We start from the raw sequence: 12,154 nt of genomic DNA on the forward strand, positions 1-12,154 counted from the left end.
AGGTTTAAAAGCAGCAGGCGTGAGGACTAGAGCCCAAGTAAATGTCTGGTGGGTGTTATGACTTTCCCGTAATTCCAGTGCTCAGGAGGCTCAGACAGAGGGCATGCTGTGGGTCTGTGGAGCACACTGGCTTGCTAGACTAGCCATACCAGATTCAGCTGAGAGAATTCTACCTTGATGAGTAAGATCGAGAACAATTGAGAAAGATTCCCAACCTTAGCCTTGAACCTCCACACACCTGCACCTGAACATACACAACACACACATGTAAGCACAAATACATATATGTAACAAAAGACTATCTGAAAAGGTTATTTTAAAAGTAACTTTTATGAGGCCCACTGAAATGGTTTAGCAGGCAAAGGAGCTTGCTGCCAAGCCTGGCAATCTGAATTTGACCTCCAGAACCCACATAGTGGAAGAAGAACACTGACTCCTTTACATTGTCCTCTGACCTCCACGTGTGTACCTTGGCACATGTATACCTACATTTCACACATCCCCACGCAAATAAATTAATAATAAACTTTAAGATAGTATCTTTATGACATGGAAACCAGCATCAAAAAACACAAGCAAAACTAATAAATATAAGCATATCCAATGTAAAAAATAAAATCTATATGACAGAAGGAAGTACCAAAAAATGAAAAATAAAAACACCAGTCTCAGAGAGGGAGAGAATATATGTAACACTTATAATTTATAAAGAATTCATATCCACATATGTAAAGAGCTTCCACAAATCAATAAAAGTGGAAAACAGAGAACAAGAGGTCAGGACAGACGTTGCCACCGCACAAGGCAGCAGGGAACCAATCCCTGACACATGTACAGAATGACCCCAAAGGGGACAAAGGAGAGTGTGCCAGTGTTGAGAGCAACATGACAGGAAGGCAGGAGGATGGGACGAAGCCTCCTTCAACTCACTGAGACATTTCTGCAGATGTTCCACCCCGTGACGGTGATCACATGCTGTATGCCACATCCACACGGTATTGTCACCTTCCTACTAAGAAGGCTGGGAGACACCAGATTTTCAGCTAGATCCACGGTTGCCCACAGAATTTATTGTGACTTGAATGTAAAGTGTGCCCCACCACAGACACACACAGGCACATGTGTTTGAGCACTTGAAGCCACTGATGGTGCTACTTTGGGAAGTTGTAGAACCTTTAGGAGGTGAAGCCTCACTAGGGGGTCACTGGGGCTGGGTTTGAGGTCTGGTAGCCTGGCTCTACTTCCGGTCCATTCTGGCTGCAAACACAATTGTGACCAGCTGCCCCGAGGTCCTGCCGCCAGGCCTCGCCAGCCCTGGTGAGTTGTACGGTTGATGAAATTGTCCACCTTTAAGGTGCTTCTGGCCGCAGCAGTGAAACCAGTAACAGGTATACCATGGTTTCAGCAGTGGGAATGGGGGGGTGGGGGAGGCGGGGTGGGGTGGGGTGGGGTGTTGTGCTTTGGTCCCTGCCACACCCTGTAGCAGCCTTTCTACTGGACTAGTCGGAGTCAAGACTCGGTGTTTGCCATCTCTGTGACATCACTGGCCCTAGGTCTCCATTGCTGTGAGAGTCATTATTCTTGGCGTCATAGGCCTCAGATTGTCACGGTCTCCATACCTGAGAAACATGCACTTTAGAGATTCCGGTCACCCCATATCTCAGCATCCAGTGGTCTCCCCAGGGAGGAAGCAGGCCTGCCATAGCTCTATGCAAGGGGCGGGCCTCTGGTGACCACGGCGTGTGACAAAAATCACAGGGTGAAGCAGAAATGCCTTTGGCAGAGCAGAGGGACCATGGGACCTCCAGAACCCAGGCACCAGGTTCAGGCCTTGACTGGAGGCCATCAGCAGCATCTGGAGTTCTGCACAAAGTACACTCCTCCTCCACCACCCTGACCCCACTTTCCATCTGAGAAAGGCTCCTCCCACCCAGAGTCCCCCATAGGAGATAACTCCTCCGCCAGAGGAAGGACCTGTGACCCAAAACAAGTCCATGTTTCCAGATCTCAGTAATTGGACAGAGATGGTCATGTGGCCCATTTCTGGCCAATGAGACTCTTGCTCAGGACTGCTGGAATCTTCCCGGCTCTGCAGAAGGGAAGGCTTCTCAAGGAGAGAGGCAGGGAGGAGGTCAGGCGAGAACACAATGGTGTGAGGAGGTAGAGAACGGAGCCTGGCCCAGGGGCCCAAGGTGATCCTCTGCCCCGATCCTCATTCGTGAGACAGCGCATTCTGGCTGAATCCAGTTTGAGTGTTGTCTCCTGCCTCTGACAAACATTACTCTTAAGTGTGGAGAGATTGATTCAAATCCCAGTGGCTTCAGCCCGGCACGCCCATCCGGGCTGCCCCTGGTCCTCGGCATGGCAGCCGGCTGAGCCTCTCTCCCCGGCCTCCTCAGAGTGAGGGGTGTAATTTATGGTAGGAAGCTCTTAACGGCATGGGTGCTTTGGGAGAGCCGGTGACAATAGGCATAAAGCCGGCTTTTAACCAGTGTGAATGGGGCCTAGATTTACTGTCTGGGCCAGACGGCATTTTTGTCCACAAGTCCTCTCGGAGTACATTGACCACTAAAGACTTCGACAGTAGAAGAGGCGCAAACAAAGGAAGTCAATTTTAAAAGGAACTTTGTCAAGGAGGTTTAGATGTCCACCAGATAGAAAAGGCGCGGCTGTCCTCGCTGATGACAGCCGACCTGCCCAGTAGCTGCAGATCAGAGGGAGATGCTAATGAAGTCGTTTGAATGCCGTTTGATGGACCCAGAGAATGGGACCCATGTCCCCAGTCCTGAAGCAAGGTGAAGGAATCAAAGAAGGTGGCCTTTGGGTTTGCTGCGGGGACAAGGCACCATTGTCCCAGCTGCCGTTTTTCAGCCACGAAGGGGTGTTTTCTGATCCAGTGTTTACCAAGGGAGACAGCCCGGCCCTCCCGGCCCAGCCCCGCAAAGTTCACGAGCAGAAACAAACTTCTTAAAAGAAAGAAGTTCCGATCAGGCTGGGAAAGGTCTGTTCAGGAGCCCTGCAGGGCTGGACCCAGCCTGGCTGGGAGGGGGGCACAGCAGCCTGGCTGGGGGGGGGGGACGGCAGAGCAGCCTTGTTGGGGGCAGGGGAGGGGGTGGGAGGGGGGAGGGGCACAGCATAGCAAGCAGCCTGGCAAGGCAGGAGGCCCCACATGGCAGACACAAGGGTCTTGCCTTTCCTGAACAATCAGAAAGAGAAGGAGGCTTGAACTTGCTGCGAGGCCCCTGACAGCTCTGTGTGACTTGTCACACCCCCTGTCCCCCCTCTCGCCTGAGTTCACAGGCTGCGGACTCCAAGAGACTGTAACACCCAGCTTGGGTAGTGGAGACTGTTTGGGGACTGACATTTGTGAACTGGCTTTCTGGTCTGAAGTTGGGGAACCCCTCTGAACTTTCAGGGTAGTAGCCTCCAGCCTCAGAGCTCACTGCAGGCCCCCCACTCAGGTCTCTAACTGCCAGCTTGACTGGCCAGGGTCCCTTTGCTCTCTCGTTCCTGTGTGGCCCCTCTCCTGCAGGCATGCCCTCACCTTGGTAGATCCCTGCTCTCCTTCGGCCTGATCTACCCTGCATTTGCTGCTGCGGTGGGCAGGCTCTTGGGGTCCAGCCTCTGCAGCCCACCGTGGTGCTCAGCCTGCCTCTGCCTGACCTCTGTCTCCAGTCCGTCTCCCAGCCGCACTCTCCACCTGGGCTGAGACTCTCCGGGGAGCAATCCAGAGCAGCAGCTGGCTTGCCAGGAATAGTTAAGACAGGCATGTCCTTGGGACCCACACCCCAGTGGTGTGGGAAGGGCAGAGATCCGGTTCTTTGTAGGAGTTCTGGTCACATCCTGAAGGGAGGTCCCAGGTGAGGTAGGTGTGTCCACTCCCTGCCAGAACCTGGGCCTGAGAGTCTTCCCAATCTTGCACTTGGGTGGCTACAATGGAGGATGTTGTGGCAGCCCGGGAGACAGGCTTTTCCCCAGAAGGGGTATATTCACACCTGAGGGATGCCACAGTAAGCAGCCGTGAGCCAAGAGTGGGTCACATTGAGAACAACCTCCACTGAGTTCTGGGAGCAGAAGTTCAAATCAAGGTTGGCAAGGTAGGCCCTTCTGACCGGTCGGGGGAGATCCACTGAAGATCTCTCTGCAGGTGTCCCAGGAACTGGAGGGAAACTGAGTCAATTTCAAGGAAAGCGTACCAAGTGCAGGGCAGCACAGGGTAAAGGGGGGAACTGGTAAGAATCACACTCTTAGGTGCAGCCTAACTTACACTTCCAGTTGCTGCTTAACTGGTTTGATAAAAGAATGCGCACAAATGATGATGAAGTGAGAAAAGAGACGATAAAGTGGTCATTTAGAAACTCCTATCGGCCGCGTGGCCGTGGTGCATGCCTTTAATCCCAGCACTCGGGAGGCAGAGCCAGGCAGATCTTTGTGAGTTCGAGGCCAGCCTGGTCTACAGAGTGAGCTCCAGGACAGGCACCAAAACTACACAGAGAAACCCTGTCTCAAAAAACCGAAAAATAAAATAAAACTTTCCCCCAAACCTACTAGGAACAATAAACAGAATGGCTGAGTGGTTAAAGCTATGTGGGGTGGGAGCCACACTGACTGACCCTGGGAAGATAAGGCGGTGGCCCCATGGCCCCATGTCAGTGTCGCTCCTAAGACAGATCGCCCTAACCCTTCCACAGACCCCAACCTCATGAGGGCATGGTGACAGGCACCTTAATTCTCTGCACAGTCATTAAAGGCTGGTGTTGTTCTTGTCTTTGGACTGGTGTGATATTGCATGCAGTAATATAATTTCCCATACCGTCACCAGCATCATTATGAGCACCATCAGCATCACCACCACCATCACCATCATAACCGTCACTCGGTGTTGGGAAGAACAATGCATTCAGGCACCTTCCCCACAGAACCCACGTTGAGTCCATGTCTTCCCACAGTGTCCTCGTTCCCTGCTGCTCCTCGGTTAGCATGAGTCTGGAAGACCTTGTCACTCACCACTGACTGAACACCTACTGCTCAAACAAGCACTGAGACCGTAGCCATGAACAAAGGGGGCACAGTCTCAAATTCTGAGAGGCTTACATGGGATCTGGGGCAAGACAAAGAACATGCAAGTAACAAATACACAACAGGCAGATGCCAAGGAGAGCCGCACCCGAGACAGCTTCTGCACCCCAGCCCCTCTGGAAAGCCTGGAACCCCCCCACCCCCGCCTGGCACATGCCTATCAAACACCAACGGAATAAGGCAGAGGCTTTGGAAAGAACAACGAAACTGACATCACGTAGCAAACAGGCCAAGAGAACTGGGAAAAGGACGCAAGTTGCAAATAGCAGGAATGGGACAGGAGCTGGCACTACAGACACAACAGCCGCAGAAGAACAGCACAGAGCTGGCCCAAGTGCGGGCAGCTGGTGTGGTGTTGATTCTTCTTCTTTTTTTTTTTTTTTTTTTGAAAAGCCACAATTCATAGATACATTGAAAATTTTCTTTAAGGAAATTAAATTTGTAAGTTCATAACCCAGTGCCTACCTCACATACAAGAAGCCCTGGGTTGGGTCCACATAAACCGTCCACGAAATCCCAGCACTTGGGAGGTGGAGGCAGGAGGATCAGACAGTCAAGGTCACCCTGAGCTACATAAATGTGAGGCCAGCCTGGGCTAAATGAGACCCTGTCTCAAAAAAAAAAAAAAATGGTGCAATAACCAAAAACCTAAGTGGAATGTGGAGAAAAGACAGGAAAAAGCACAACACCCCAAAAAAATGCCAGATGGCTGAGGCCAACCAACACCTGGAAAGGCGTTTGATATGGTTATGTCATTAGCCCCTGGGGAACTTTGTGGCTAAAAACGCTGTGGGGAAAAAAGCCGTGGGGAAATGGCTACTCAGGCGTTGCTTCGGGGAGGGGTCAGTGTTTTACCACACTGAGAAGAAGCTGGGCAGCTATTAGAAACACAGACCACTGAGAGTCGGGGGCACACAGTGGGAGAACACTCTACACACACACACACACACACACACAGACACACACACACACACACACACACACACACACACACAGACACACACACACACACACACACACGAGGCACTGAGTTCTACCCCCTGCAAATAAATATACACATAAACACATGGGCAAAACCCCCACATTCCAGCCCAGAAGTAGACATATATTGGCATGAAAACCTGAACCAAATGCTTCTCACAAGTTTATCTGTAATTGCAAGGTCCTGGCAACCCTTCTACAGGGACTCACCAGTACACTGGTATGAAATATTAGTCAGCAAGGAAGTGGAAGAAATTGTTCAGACATTCAACCATGTGGATGCTTTCCCCAAGAGTTATACTGAATTAAAACAACCCAATCAGGCTCCAGTCTTTGCAGGCCTAGGAAACAATGACCACCAACTATCTGAGACTCTACTGAATGTTCTACTAATAATATCCCAATTCTGAGCTGGGCAGTTGGTGACACATGCCTTTAATCTGAGCACTTGGGAGGCAGAGGCAGGGAGATCTCTGAGTTCAAGGCCAGACTGGTGTACAGAGTTAGGGCAGCCAGAGCTACACTGAGAAACCCTGTCCTGAAACCCCATCCCTAAGAAAATCCTAATTTTGGAAACAACGCAGATGACCATTTACAAGTGAATAAATTTTTTTTTAAAAAAAATCAACAAATACTGAGCCCCTACTCAGCAATTTCTACAAGCTGCTATGTTTTGTTTTGTTTTGTTTTTCTGGGGGAGGGAGGTGGGTTGGGAGGTTTTGTTTCATATTTTTGGTTTTCTGGGACAGCATCTCATGTACCCCAGGCTGCCCTTTAACTTGCTATATAGCTGGGGATGACCTTTGACTCCTAACCTCCTGCCTCCGCCTCCCAAGGGCTGGGATTGCAGATGTGCCATAACTCACCTGGCTAAGAAGGCATTTTTCAATAGTTTTCAGATGAATGAGCCACTGGGACAGGTTCGAGAGGCTGAGCCCAGGGTCCAAGCATTCAGTCTCTAAATGAGCCCAGGAGGCTCCAGAGAGTGATGCCCGGGTAGGAATTCCCCCAGCTACTGGGTAATGCCACCCACAGCCATGCCCAGGCTGCAGAGGCACCAGCCTTGGTTGTGGGAATGCCTGGGTTGGTGCAGGCTCCACTGGAGCTGGTGAGCTCTAGGGAAGGCAGAGGCAGGCTGGAGAAGCCCAGCCTACCAGGGTCCTGGATGGGCACCCTGCAGAGGGATGGGCTATGTGGGAAGGTGGGTGAAAGCCAATCCTGGTGGGAAAAAAAAATTGAGGCCGAGGCCGCAGGCTGTGCTTTGCTGGCACAGAGCAGGCAGTTAATGAATGCCTCCAGAGTGGCAGTGAATTCCCAGGGCAGGGAGCCACTCCAAGGCTGGGTTCCATTCCCAAGGGGCTGCGTGTGGATTGCCTCATTGAGTGATTCATGGTCACATTTGGAATAGTTGAAAAGCACCTCTACCTGGGGAGAAGGAGTGGGGTGTAGATGCTGCTCAAGGCTGCAGTCTCTTTACTGGTTCTAGGGCTCTATGTTAATCTATGCAAAGAGAAGCTTCTCTGATGAAGGATGACAGATGCATTAATCTATGGGTATGGCAATAAGTCATTTCCTCTAGGTCTTATGACTGGTCTAGCCACAGGTTCTTGGCCCCGATAATGGTGCCAGATTTGGGGTCCATCTTATGGGGCAAGCCTTAATCCAGGCAGAAAGTGGTTGGTTACTCCCGTGACATTTGTGCCACTGTGCAAGAGTGGGCATGACTTCCCAGGTCCATTGTTATTGTAGCTCTTAGAGTCACCGCTGGGTAAGACTGAGGATTACTCTTATCCTCCGGTAGTATGCATAGGATCTTCTAGCACTATGAAAGCTAGACCGTAGGGGTGTAGCTTCCAGGTCAGTACCAGTGTGATTTCTCTACATTCTATGACTCAAGTATGTGGTGTCTTCTTACTGTCAAGATCTGGAAGGTATCCAAGAGCATTGACAGCAGCCTATAGTGTTTGGAGTTCTATGGGACCCCACTGACCAACACCCCGCAGAGAAGTAACTCAACCCTGGCACAAAGGAATTCTCCTGTGGTGTCTAGTAGGGACATGTCTCCTCCCCGTCTAGAGTAACGCCATTTAAACTCTTTTTTGATATACGCATATGCATATTTTTAGGAAGTTTCTGCAGCAATAGGTTTCCATGTGGCTTTTTCAAAAGACTTCAGTGCTGTCCCTCACCATAACCCCTCCTCTCCCCTTCCCTCCCATACCCACTCCCAAGGCTTCCGGGCAGTATCAGAGGAGAAGGGGGTGAAATTATAAGAGTCAAAGGTGATGGGTGACTCCAAGGAAGCATTGTTTTCTGTACACGAGGGCTCCACCCACAACCATCACTCAGCCCATTCTCTGAAGCAGCGAGACCCAGAGAGGGCAGTGAGTGTCCTGTGATCACACAGCACGGACTGGGCAGTGGGTGGTGTTCTACTGTGTGTAGAGAGGAGGGAGAAAGGTCCCCACTGAGGCAGGGACTGGAGAGGGAAGGTGTGAGGAAGGTACGGTGCATGGTCACAGACCCTCTGCATGTAGCATCACTGGGGGCAGATATAGAAATCCAGCAGAGGGCTCCGCCCGATGCTTGTTTCTTCTAACATGTGTAGAAATGCTCCTTCAAGGCTGTGGTGCAAAGTGGAGCATTTGAGAGGTGGTCACACCATAAGGATGAAGCCCCTGTGGATGGCCTTAGTGCCATTGTGGAAGAGCCCCCAAAGTGTTCCTACCCCTTTGATTAGTGAAGACATGGAGACAAGGTATGCCTTTAAACCAGGAAGTGACTCATCAGGCTCCAAAGCTGTAGGCACCAATCTATTAGGCTCCTTGTACAAACACCAGGAGAGTCCTGAATGGCAAACCAGCAGGAGGCCATGCATGGGGTGAGGCTGCTCCTGAGCCCCCATCCTCCCCATCCCCAGCTACTAGCTCTCTGGGCAGGTAGATTCCTGGGCAGAACCCAAACCTGTCCCTGAGGTGCTAAACAGTTCCTGGCACCTGTCTTGGCTTCCAGGGCTGCCTAGACAAGGGGGCCGAAGACAAAACAGGTTTAGCCACTGCCCACTAGGAAAACCAATGCCCCTTTCTCTCCTCTGTGCCTCAGTTTCCCATTTGTGCAGGATCAGAGGACTAGAATTGATGTTCTCTGAAAGTCCTTCCTGATCCAACTCTGCAACAAAGACCCATAGATGGTGCCTCCTCCCATAAGAACAACTCTTTCCATAGGAGATGTTCATGTCCCCCCATAGATGGTACCCAGCTCCTCACATAGGAGATGTTCATGTCCCCCCATAGATGGTACCCAGCTCCTCACATAGGAGATGCTCATGTCCCCCCATAGATGGTGCCCAGCTCCTCCTATAGGAGATGTCCTGGTCCTTCCATAGGTGATGCCCAGCTCCTCCCAGAGGGAGCTGAATGCAGGACTAGAGGGTGCTGCTGGACTCTGAGGCAAACCCTTGGGGATGGGCAAGCAGCCTGCAATTGGACCAGCCCCTGGTCAGCCTGGGCAAAGGAGTCACCTGCAGGCCCAGACACGGTCCTGGACAAGTCTCCCAACCTAAGAGCCCCCACCCCACATCCCTGTCCTGTAGTGAGGATCTGTGTACCCAGTGACCCCTCCAGGCTTAGCCCAGGCCTGTAAGACTCTAACAGCTTGTGAGACCATGATGGACACAGGTCTGGAGAGGCCAATCACCCATAGGTCAGCAATCTCCAGGGCCCCGCCACTCTGTGAAGTTTGTCTCCACAGTCCAAATCCCTGGCCAGGCCACCCTGGGGTCAACCCCAGCTCTTGACTACCCTGATAAATTACTTTGAGCAAGCTTTTCCTCTTCCTGGGCCTCAGTTTCCCCATCTTTAAGATGGGTCTGGGACTTAAATCTTGTTCCTAAAGATCATGTGTCTCTACCTAAGGAGACGAGCTTCGGGGAATTTTGACTAAAAGATGGTTGATGAGAAGGAGGAGGAGAAGAGAGGGGAGGAGAAGGGGAGAGGATGAAAAAGCAGGGAGGGAGAGACAACCAGGAAGTAGTGGGGAGGGGGAGGGGAAAGAGGAAGAGAGATGCAGTGTACTTGCTTAGCATAGGCAATGCCCTGGTGCTGTCCCTAGCCTGGGTGGGGGCAGAGCAGGTAAGATGTGTTCCAGGACCCCAGCCCCTTTTGAGCATCAGGAGCCGTGTCTGTCCTGGGGCCCTCGGGCCCCTCCGAAGTGATTCACATCTACCTCAGCTCCCACAAGCAGGCAGCTGCCCAGTGCGGCAGTCATCAGAATCCAGCCCTTCTTCCTACTGGAAAGTTTTTATTATCTTTAAATCTGATTCCAGGAGTCTCAGAGACCACAGTTTAGGCTGGTGACTCAGAAGCCGTGGGCAAGGAGCTGCTGTTGGGGCTTGAGTGAGGGCAGGCAAGGATTTCCAAAGGTGGGAGGGTTTCCCTAAACCTCTCAGAGATCTCTGTTTCATAAGCAGCCAGGCAGGGCGAGGCTGGTGGCCTCAAACATTTATAATCCTACAGCATGCTCAGCTGTCCCGCCTGGCCCCTCCCAGCGACTAAGGTGTTTGTGTCTTTGGGTTCCTACCAAGAAGCCATGGAGGGGCTGACTCTCTTGGCCAGTTCTAAGGCTACAATGTGCTGAGATGCCTTGGGGACAGGGGCAGGCCAGCAGAAATAGGCACCAGGCTCCAGAAATGCAGCCAACCAGTCCAGGCTTCTTATGGCAAATCATGTTAATAGTGAGAGTTCCTGTCTCTCCAGCCCCACAAGTTCCCCACAGGCCATGTCCATGTCAAAGGTCTGACTGGTCATGCCTGACTGCCACCCCACAAGGACTTCTCATGCACATATCCTTACACTCATTTTGCAGATGAGAAAACTAAGGCTCAGAAGGGTGAGAATACATACCCAAAATGGGAAAGTCAGGATTTAAACCCATGTCTGTCTGTTCCTAACATCTATCCTTTACTTAATCTTCTGCTTCCTTGACTTGTTACCAAGACTTACTGTCAACTATGTAGATGTTATCACAAAGCAGAGAGTGAGGACAAGTGTAATTCTAGTCCTGAATGAGTGAATGGCTGGATGAATGGATGGTTGGATGGATGAATGAATGAATGGTTGGAATAATGGGTAAATGAGGGAATGAACACATAAATGAAAGAATTAATGAATAGATGAATGAATAAGCAAATGAATGCGTGAACAAATGAAGGACTTCTGACTCTAAATTGATTGACTGTTTTCCTGGACTATGGTCCCACTTGCTTTAAGTTGGCAGTATCTTGAAAATGTCCCCATGGGATTTGGGATCAGCCTGAGTCTCAGAATAGAGTTTGTTCTGGCAGTACAGAGGGGCAGCAGGACCAGACATGGGGACCAAAGCAAGACAGAGGTAGGGGATATGCGAAGCCAATCTGGCACTACTATGGGCACCTGGGGCCACTGAGTAGTTGATGCCTCCAAATGTCTACCCAAGAGACAGAAAAAGGAATCTTCCCACCCAGTCCCTGTGGCCTGGAGAGTCTGTGCCTTCATATTCCTAAGCTGTGCGTGATACAGACCTGCTGAACACCACCCAAAGGCACCACAGCAAAGAATCTCAGAACAGTTAAGAGGAGGCCTATGTCACACAGAGTCTGTGTTATAGGGAAGCGCTTCACTGAAGGCAGGATGAGATGGTGTCAGGGGAATATGGAGGTGCCCAGCATGGCCTGTTGGTTAGCATATATATTTTATTTGGTCACTGTATTTATTAGCACATGCAAGGTCCTTAGAATGGATGGAATCCATCCTTGAAATGGATGGAAAGATGAGCAGAGGGATGGAGGGAAGGATGTATGGATACTCAGTGGATGGATGGATGATAGATGGGTGGATAGAGAGATGAATAGCTATATGTGCAAATTGATGGTTGGATGGATGATGGCTGGATGAGTGAATGGATGTGTGGGTAGAAAGATAGATTAATGGATGGCTGTATGATATGCATGTGTGGATGAATAGATTTACATACACACATATATTTGGATGGGTGAACTTGTTGGTGGATAGATGGGTGGAGGCTGGGTAGGTGTATAGCTGAATAGCTGGGTGGGTAG

Source organism: Peromyscus maniculatus, chromosome 1 (assembly GCF_049852395.1).
Source record: "Peromyscus maniculatus bairdii isolate BWxNUB_F1_BW_parent chromosome 1, HU_Pman_BW_mat_3.1, whole genome shotgun sequence".
Taxonomy (NCBI): Eukaryota; Metazoa; Chordata; class Mammalia; order Rodentia; family Cricetidae; genus Peromyscus; species Peromyscus maniculatus.